General features: G+C 42.2%; 1 protein-coding gene across 5 annotated transcripts in view; it reads left to right on the top strand.

The window, feature by feature from the left end:
- The first annotated feature begins 2,970 nt into the window (after positions 1–2,970).
- The window catches only part of ITPR1 (inositol 1,4,5-trisphosphate receptor type 1), a 90,674-nt gene continuing 83,204 nt past the window's right edge, over positions 2,971–10,440 (top strand). For 4 of the 5 annotated variants that reach the window (XM_075831879.1, XM_075831877.1, XM_075831878.1 and 1 more), the window contains exon 1: positions 2,974–3,102. The gene's annotated coding sequence lies outside the window, so the exon portion shown is untranslated. Of the gene's footprint in view, positions 3,103–10,440 lie in introns of all 5 variants that reach the window. The other variant, XM_075831880.1, reaches the window with a different exon arrangement.

Genomic DNA, 10,440 nt, shown 5'->3' with positions numbered 1-10,440 from the left:
CCCCCCTCTCCGCTGCAAACACAGACAGCACAATACAATACATTTCAGGCCCCCTCTGCAGCTCACCTGCAGGATCTTCCGCATCGGCTCTTCCACGCTGGCTGGAATGCCCCTCACGTGACATCACGGTTACATGGTACACTGAGTGTACAATGTGTCCATGACGTCTAAGGAGACCGGCCCGTAACCAGGAAGCGCCGGAGAATTTATTTAATCATTAGCGAGCTGTGTGGCAGTGGGGGCCCTGTGGGCCCCTCAGGCTTAGGGGCCTGGTCGACCCCTGGGCGACCTCTATAGCTACTCCACTGGCCATGAGATTATCTATGGTGCCAGATATGCCTGATATACTGTGAGGACAAAGTACAAGACCCTAGACCAGACACCTAAATACATTTAGACCCCAACATTAATCACAACCCCAGACCCCAAAATTAATTCAGACCTCAGACCCTAAAATTAATTTCGACTAAAGTCCAGGCTCCAAAATAAACCAGACCCCTAAATAAATTCAGAACCCAGACGCCTTCATTTACATTCTTCTCTGGCTCCTTTTTCACTCCCAGGCCCTGGCGCACAGTGTCCCAACACCAGCCAGCATCGGGACGTTGTGTGTGGCTTCTCTGGAGGCGAGGAGGACCCTGGAGTGAGGAGCGGCACAGGCCCTAATGTATTGGATCAAATCCTGTAGATAATGGTGGGGCCACCTTGAGTCCTGTGGCTGCTACAGCAGAAGTTTCGCCCCTTTGTTCAAGCGCAGCGCAGTAGAGTGGCGCTGTGGAGCTCTGGAGTCATGTGCCACTAGAACTCCGTGCTGGGCGTGACTGCGGAGCTGTGAACCTTTCTGACCCGTTCACACCACGGTTATTGGCTTTGTCAGTAAGATATGTTTGGACAACAAATAGAAGTATCTGGTGATGTTCCTATAGGTTTCTTTGGGTCAAACGTAAGAACAGAAGAAAGCTGAATGGATAACACGGCTATTCCATGCTACAATATCAACCACAGAAATACAATTAGTGGAAATATTTCGCTGTTTGTTGCTTTTGACACTTCTACATCTGTATTACTTGTGTGAATCACAGAAAAAGTGTGACCAGCGATAACCCCGCGCTGCGCTTATTGGAAAGATGCGTTACTTATTCTATTAATACATCAACACTACAAGACACAAGAGACGAGCATTTATCCTAAAGGGGATTTTATACTATAGATGATCTGCATGAGTCCGGCTTCTCTATCTCCCAGTCATCGGCTGTTCTTACAGGGAGACTCTGTGCATCGATTACTTAGCACCCCTTCAAATATATAGGTGACCGTGGTCAAGTTGAGTCCACCAGAGTGGGAGCCGTTCTTTGCAGGATCTTTCTACTCTGGATAATAAAAGCGGTTTTGGATCTATAGCATAAAATGGGGGAACCTATATAAATTGTATTTTAAATGAACCCAACATCCAGTCACCAATAAATCAGATATATTTATTCAGGAATATTTTCCCTCTGTATCCTGGTAAACAGGACTGGATTGCCTCGAGCCCACCAGAGTAGATGAGACTGGGAGACCACCATCCAGCTGTACACAACAGGTGCATGTCCCCTTTAATTACATTGTAAATTCTGCTGGACCTCATGGGCCTTGTGGTGGATCAGCTCATTATCATGTCAGGGCCGGGCCTATTAGGGGATTCTCCTGTCGGCTGCTGGGCCAATCCCGATCCCCGGGGTGTGAGTGACTGGCTTCATTTTAAAAAGGGGCTGTCTTTGTGGGACAATGGGGTAGATTTATTAAGACTGGCATGACTTACGCCATTCTTAAACTGGGTTGGAGAGAAATGTGCTTTGCCATTAATTTGTCACAACTGGGACAGTCCTAAAGACAGAATTAGGAATGATAAATTTGTTGGAATCTTGATGGCCCCGCCTCTTCTCTCTTAACTCCGCCCACTCCCTCACCCCTTTTAAAAAGTCGCAAGAGAAGTGAAAAAGTTGTGACTTTATTACACCACAGATCTGGCGTAAACTGTTTGATAAATTTCCTCAATATCTTTAAATGATTCCTGGGAAAACTGTCACCCAGCTTTCCCAGACTTGTGTAATTCTGTCCTAACACTTCTCTGCCACTTCTTCTGCAGGCAGATTTTCTTTTCAGGGGTCTGGGAAAGCTGGCTAGCTATAAGGGCAGCTGTGTACATAGTGATCCAACTTTCCCAGAAACAGATAAATAACAGAAAATAATAAGAAACCAACTGAATAACATTTGTAACAATTTGACAATATTATTGGGGATTTTGTTTTCTTATTTTAGGGCTAAATGTTAGGGTGATGAGGTTTCTCTATATTCCTCTCACTCTGCTACTGCTTGATAAACTATGTGCTTCACAAAAAATATATATATATGTGTATATTTCCCCCTCCACCATATATACCCCCTCCACCATATATACCCCCTCCACCATATATACCCCCTCCACCATATATTTCCCCCTCCACCATATATACCCCCTCCACCATATATTTCCCCCTCCACCATATATACCCCCTCCACCATATATACCCCCTCCACCATATATACCCCCTCCACCATATATTTCCCCCTCCACCATATATTTCCCCCTCCACCATATATTTCCCCCTCCACCATATATACCCCCTCCACCATATATACCCCCTCCACCATATATACCCCCTCCACCATATATTTCCCCCTCCACCATATATTTCCCCCTCCACCATATATACCCCCTCCACCATATATACCCCCTCCACCATATATACCCCCTCCACCATATATACCCCACCTCCTCTACTTTGTCCAAGAACTTCTCTCTAAACTTCATATAGAGGGTGCATGACGTCACCAGACATCCACCCAATCAGCGTTAGAGAAAAGTTCTCACATCCTTCAAGTAACGGGCTTCTGTGAGCCTCCTCTGCCGCAGAGCATGCCGGGGAGTGTAGTCAGCGACTGAGGGATGCAGGACTACAATCCCCGCAGCCCATATAAAGAGATTGCGCTGGAGGAGGGGGACAGAGCCTGGGAGAGAGGAGCTGAGAGGGGAGCATGGATGCGCTGCGAGCCTGGACTCTGTGGAGCAGCAGCGGGAAGGTACTGGACCCCCTCCGCTTCTATACAGGCTGCTCCTTCCTCCCCACCCCCCCCCATAGCAGCGCATGTCTTCTAATCCTATAGCCCCTCCAGATCCCCTATAGATTGCATAGGAGCAGTCCTCGCATCGCACATACCTGCTGCATCCCCCTATAGATGTGTTTATATAATGCGCTTCCTCCCTGGCTGCTACATTGTATCACTGTGATCATCCTGCGCCCCGGATCTGCTGCCTGCGTGTTTTGCGGCGCTTTTCCCTTCACTGAGCTCCAGGCTTCTATAGTAAAGCCGCTTATAGTGTTATAATATAGGAGCGTTGCATTGGGGCCGGTGTAGGGTATTAGGATGTGGATGACAGATGTGCTGTGTCCCGAATACCACAGGTGGAGGAATGAGTGTGCCTATGAAAGTTCTTCTTGCTGCTGCAGCTGAGGGACCCCCTTGAACCCTGAGGATCGGGGATTCTTCTCTCTTGATTCTTGGCATCTTATTCTGGCGCTGTATTTGCCCTGGGGATCTGTGACATTTGGTTTGGGGTTGATTTTTGGAGTATTAATCTCCTTTACAGGCACAGGGAAGCTTCTGACTTGGTTTTCCTTGGTGCTGTGAAGGGTTAATGGTGTGCAGTCAGGTAGCGGGCGCTCAGGTGGGCCCTCTGGTATATAAGGGCCCTGTGTCCTGGTGCGTTATTATATCTTAGCTCGCTTTGTGCCTGGTTTTTGATGATTTTGATCTATAAGGTTGTAAGGAGACGACGGTTTCTTTTTGTTTTGTGTTTTTAGGTGTTTGTTTTTTTGTTTTTTTTTTTCCTTTCATTCTTCACCAGGTTTTTGTTTGTTTAAGTGACATGAATGTTTGCAGTTATAATAAATCGCCTATGTGAGGAGTTGTAGTAACCTCACTGCTTATCCGGTATCCAAGCACCTTTGCCTTTTTAAATAGGCCCTAGATCTCCATGGTGGATTATAGTCTGGTACTTTACAGTCCCCAGCTGTGGAAAAACTACAAATCCCAGCACTCCCGGGCAGCCTGTGGCCACAGGCTAAAAACCACTACTTTACAGTAAAGACTGGGGCCTCTTAAACTGTGTGGAACTACAACTCTCAGCATGCCCTGACAGCCTAGATTATAAACCGATATTGAAGGAAGGTCTATGCTAGTGGTCAGCAACCTGAGGGCCCCATACTGGGAGAAGATGTTTCACAACAGGTGGCGCACCCCCAGGCTGCTGACCCCTAGTCTCCATATCACTGTATACAGGAAGACGGTATAACTTATACCAGCTGTACATATATAATTATATACAGAAGATACCCGGGTTATACCAGCATGCTCCATATCACTATATACAAGAAGATGTATAACTTATACCAGCTGTACCTATATAATTATATACAGAAGATACCCAGGTTATACCAGCGTGCTCCATATCACTATATACAAGAAGATGTATAACTTATACCAGCTGTACATATATAATTATATACAGAAGATACCCGGGTTATACCAGCATGCTCCATATCACTATATACAAGAAGATGTATAACTTATACCAGCTGTACCTATATAATTATATACAGAAGATACCCAGGTTATACCAGCGTGCTCCATATCACTATATACAAGAATATGTATAACTTATACCAGCTGTACATATATAATTATATACAGAAGATACCCAGGTTATACCAGCGTGCTCCATATCACTATATACAAGAAGATGTATGACTTATACCAGCTGTACATATATAATTATATACAGAATATACCCAGGTTATACCAGCATGCTCCATATCACTATATACAAGATGTATAACTTATACCAGCTGTACATACATAATTATATACAGAAGATGCCCGGGTTATACCAGCATGCTCCATATCACTATATACAGGAAGATGTATAACTTATACCAGCTGTACATATATAATTATATACAGAAGATACCCAGGTTATACCAGCATGCTCCATATCACTATATACAAGAAGATGTATAACTTATACCCGCTGTACATATATAATTATATACAGAAGATACCCAGGTTATACCAGCATGCTCCATATCACTATATACAAGAAGATGTATAACTTATACCAGCTGTACATATATAATTATATACAGAAGATACCCAGGTTATACCAGCATGCTCCATATCACTATATACAAGAAGATGTATAACTTATACCAGCTGTACATATATAATTATATACAGAAGATACCCAGGTTATACCAGCATGCTCCATATCACTATATACAAGAAGATGTATAACTTATACCAGCTGTACATATATAATTATATACAGAAGATACCCAGGTTATACCAGCATGCTCCATATCACTATATACAAGAAGATGTATAACTTATACCAGCTGTACCTATGTAATTATATACAGAAGATACCCAGGTTATACCCGCATGCTCCATATCACTATATACAAGAAGATGTATAACTTATACCAGCTGTACATATATAATTATATACAGAAGATACCCAGGTTATACCAGCATGCTCCATATCACTATATACAGGAAGATGTATAACTTATACCAGCTGTGTATATATATAATTATATACAGAAGATATCCAGGTTATACCAGCATGCTCCATATCACTATATACAAGAAGATGTATAACTTATACCAGCTGTACATATATAATTATATACAGAAGATACCCAGGTTATACCAGCATGCTCCATATCACTATATACAGGAAGATGTATAACTTATACCAGCTGTACAAATATAATTATATACAGAAGATACCCGGGTTATACCAGCATGCTCCATATCACTATATACATGAAGATGTATAACTTATACCAGCTGTACATATATAATTATATACAGGAGATACCCAGGTTATACCAGCATGCCCCATATCACTATATACAAGAAGATGTATAACTTATACCAGCTGTACATATATAATTATATACAGAAGATACCCGGGTTATACCAGCATGCTCCATATCACTATATACAGGAAGATGTATAACTTATACCAGCTGTACAAATATAATTATATACAGAAGATACCCAGGTTATACCAGCATGCTCCATATCACTATATACATGAAGATGTATAACTTATACCAGCTGTACATATATAATTATATACAGGAGATACCCAGGTTATACCAGCATGCCCCATATCACTATATACAAGAAGATGTATAACTTATACCAGCTGTGCATATATAATTATATACAGAAGATACCCAGGTTATACCAGCATGCTCCATATCACTATATACAAGAAGATGTATAACTTATACCAGCTGTACATATATAATTATATACAGAAGATACCCAGGTTATACCAGCATGCTCCATATCACTATATACAAGAAGATGTATAACTTATACCAGCTGTACATATATAATTATATACAGAAGATACCCAGGTTATACCAGCATGCTCCATATCACTATATACAAGAAGATGTATAACTTATACCAGCTGTACATATGTAATTATATACAGAAGATACCCAGGTTATACCATCATGGTGTTAGGTGGTTGATCTTTGTGGAGGGCCTTCACAGTGTTGATCAGTAATTGTACGTCTTCCTGCACACAGATGTTATTTTTTCTGACTCCTCTTGTTTTATTTCTAGATACAAAATATTAAACGTGGATTTGTATTTATGTATTAAAGGGTTTGTCATAAAGCAAACGTATATCCTTCTTGCAAAGCTGAGTATAAGGTCTGGCTCGGCCATTGTCTGATTTCACTGATCTGGCAAAAATCCTACCAATCCCTTTGACTGTCTGATTGATGGACGATTCATTCAACGTCTCCGTACAGTCAGGGGTTCTTAATTGGTCAAACTGGAGGTTCCCTTTAAAGTGTAACTCTACACACACCTGTATGGCGTTGTTCGTATGTATGGCATGTGACCGCCTCATACAGTGATTGAGTTGTTTACAGGCAGAAAACCCATTTAAAGGGTTTTTCTACCTTTTTGCTGCGTAAGCATTTCACCTATTAAACCGACTATACCTGGTGAAAGTGAGTGAAAAATCATTTCTATATAACCTATAATTATTTTCTTAGTCGGCTCTGTAGCTTTAGTATTTAGCTTTTTAGTGTTCCCACACCGTATGCTAATGAGCAGAAAAGAGTCAGATCTTCATTTGAAAAGAGTCAAATCTTCGTTTGGAAAGAGTCATATCTTCATTCCTCAAGTCTTTCCAAGTTTACTTCGCCTCCTTACTTTTGATTGACAGCGCCTCGCCTTCCCCCAGCACACAAAATCCTGCGCTTGTGCATTGATGTCCTCTTTTGGTGTGTGCGCACAAAGGGACACCGCATAATTACGATAAAAGGTGCAAAACGTTTGCAGACCGATATTTACAGTCGGAAGAGGAGTTTAGGAGCGGGGATAACGGCAATGAACTTTTTATAGCAGAGGCCAGTGAGGGAGAAGTAAAGTTCAATAGGTGAAATGCTGGTGACAGGTTCCCTTTAAGTCAGTTGTCCCTGGAAATGGTCAGTAAGCTTGTGGGCAGACAGTGTTTCCTCCTCAACAGCCTGACTGAGCTCCTAAAATGACGTAAGTCTTAGGGTATGTTCACACGCCCTATTTACGGACGTAATTCAGGCTTTTTACGCCTGGAATTACGCCCGAAAAAACTGCTCCAAACTGTCTGCAAACATCTGCCCATTGAATTCAATGGGTCTTACGGTGTTCTGTGCTGACGAGGTGTATTTTTACGCGCCGCTGTCAAAAGACGGTGCGTAAAATGACGCCCGCCTCAAAGAAGTGCCTGTCACTTCTTGGGACGTAATTGGAGCTGTTTTTCATTGACTCCATTGAAAAACAGCTTCAATTACGTCCGTAATGGACGCCGCGAAAAAACGCGAGTATTTGTCAGAAAAATTCAGGAGCTGTTTTCACCTGAAAACAGCTCTGTAATTTCAGACGTTATTGGCGTTGTCATGTGCACATACCCTTACTTTTATCGGATGATTGTACTGTTCCTGCTGCAAAGATGCCATTCCCAGTGCAGACACCGAGCAAGTAGGAGATGCTGGGAGATTTCAGCTCTGAAGCCTGCTGAATGAGTGCAGCTCTGGAGTATAATACAGGATGTAACTCAGGATCAGTACAGGAGATGTAATGTATGTGTACAGTGACTCCACCAGCAGAATAGTGAGTGCAGCTCTGGAGTATAATACAGGATATAACTCAGGATCAGTACAGGATAAGTAATGTAATGTATGTACACAGTGACTCCACCAGCAGAATAGTGAGTGCAGCTCTGGAGTATAATACAGGATGTAACTCAGGATCAGTACAGGAGATGTAATGTATGTGTACAGTGACTCCACCAGCAGAATAGTGAGTGCAGCTCTGGAGTATAATACAGGATGTAACTCAGGATCAGTACAGGATAAGTAATGTAATGTATGTACACAGTGACTCCACCAGCAGAATAGTGAGTGCAGCTCTGGAGTATAATACAGGATGTAACTCAGGATCAGTACAGGATAAGTAATGTAATGTATGTACACAGTGACTCCACCAGCAGAATAGTGAGTGCAGCTCTGGAGTATAATACAGGATGTAACTCAGGATCAGTACAGGATAAGTAATATAATGTATGTACACAGTGACTCCACCAGCAGAATAGTGAGTGCAGCTCTGGAGTATAATACAGGATGTAACTCAGGATCAGTACAGGATAAGTAATGTAATGTATGTACACAGTGACTCCACCAGCAGAATAGTGAGTGCAGCTCTGGAGTATAATACAGGATGTAACTCAGGATCAGTACAGGATAAGTAATATAATGTATGTACACAGTGACTCCACCAGCAGAATAGTGAGTGCAGCTCTGGAGTATAATACAGGATGTAACTCAGGATCAGTACAGGATAAGTAATATCATTTTTATATTTTATTTATTTATTAAAACTTTTTAATGTCCAGTTAACATCTAGGGGGTGAATGATTGCTATTAATTAGTGGCATTATCCTTCTACTAAGTCAGCTGTGTAGCCTGGGCCATGTGCTGGGTATAGATTGTTTAACTACTAGTCTCTACATGCTGTTACTCGGGTTTGCTGGTATTTGTAGTTCCCCGCTGGATATTTCCCAGCACAGGTCTCCCGTTTCCCTCGTATAGTACATGTCAGAGCGGTTTCTCGGTCTCTGCCGCTTTCCTCCTCTCTCCGCACTCCTCCTGATTTTCTATTTATAGGATCACAAGACATTATTGTAACCAAGTTGAGAAGTATATGTTCATTCAATCACCTTCCTCCTCTGCGTTCTGCACCATCTGGAAGGCTGCGCACACTCCACTGGTTTGGATAACTACATCACTCGGTGTGGAGGTGAAGACTAAACTTTGCTCAAGCCCTGAAGCCTTTTCCTTGGGGCTCTCAGTTGGATTTATGGGATGGTTTGCCCTCTGCCCAGCGTCTCCTCCTGGTGCCCGGCTTAATCAGAACTATTTTGTAGTTTAGTTACATTTATATAATTTTCCAGGTGCAGAAAATCTCAGCAACTTGTTAGTCCAGCAGCATTATAAGAGGAGCGGCTGATATCAGTCACACATATGATGTAATGTCTCTGGAGGATATAATAGTACTGGAGTGTTATAAGAGGAGCGGCTGATATCAGTCACACATATGATGTAATGTCTCTGGAGGATATAATAGTACTGGAGTGTTATAAGAGGAGCGGCTGATATCAGTCACACATATGATGGAATGTCTCTGGAGGATATAATAGTACAGCAGTGATATAAGAGGAGCGGCTGATATCAGTCACACATATGATGTAATGTCTCTGGAGGATATAATAGTGCTGGAGTGATATAAGAGGAGCGGCTGATATCAGTCACATATAATGTAATGTCTCTGGAGGATATAATAGTACTGGAGTGATATAGGAGGAGCGGCTGATATCAGTCACACATATGATGTAATGTCTCTGGAGGATATAATAGTACTGGAGTGTTATAAGAGGAGCGGCTGATATCAGTCACATATGTGATGTAATGTCTCTGGGGGATATAATAGTACTGGAGTGTTATAAGAGGAGCGGCTGATATCAGTCACATATGATGTAATGTCTCTGGAGGATATAATAGTGCTGGAGTGATATAAGAGGAGCGGCTGATATCAGTCACATATGATGTAATGTCTGGAGGATATAATAGTACTGGAGTGATATAGGAGGAGCGGCTGATATCCGTCACATATGATGTAATGTCTCTGGAGGATATAATAGTGCTGGAGTGATATAAGAGGAGCGGCTGATATCAGTCACATATGATGTAATGTCTCTGGAGGATATAATAGTGCTGGAGTGTTATAAGA

Source organism: Rhinoderma darwinii, chromosome 7, assembly GCF_050947455.1.
Source record: "Rhinoderma darwinii isolate aRhiDar2 chromosome 7, aRhiDar2.hap1, whole genome shotgun sequence".
Classification (NCBI taxonomy): domain Eukaryota; kingdom Metazoa; phylum Chordata; class Amphibia; order Anura; family Rhinodermatidae; genus Rhinoderma; species Rhinoderma darwinii.
This window is presented reverse-complemented; position numbering and strand designations above follow the sequence as displayed.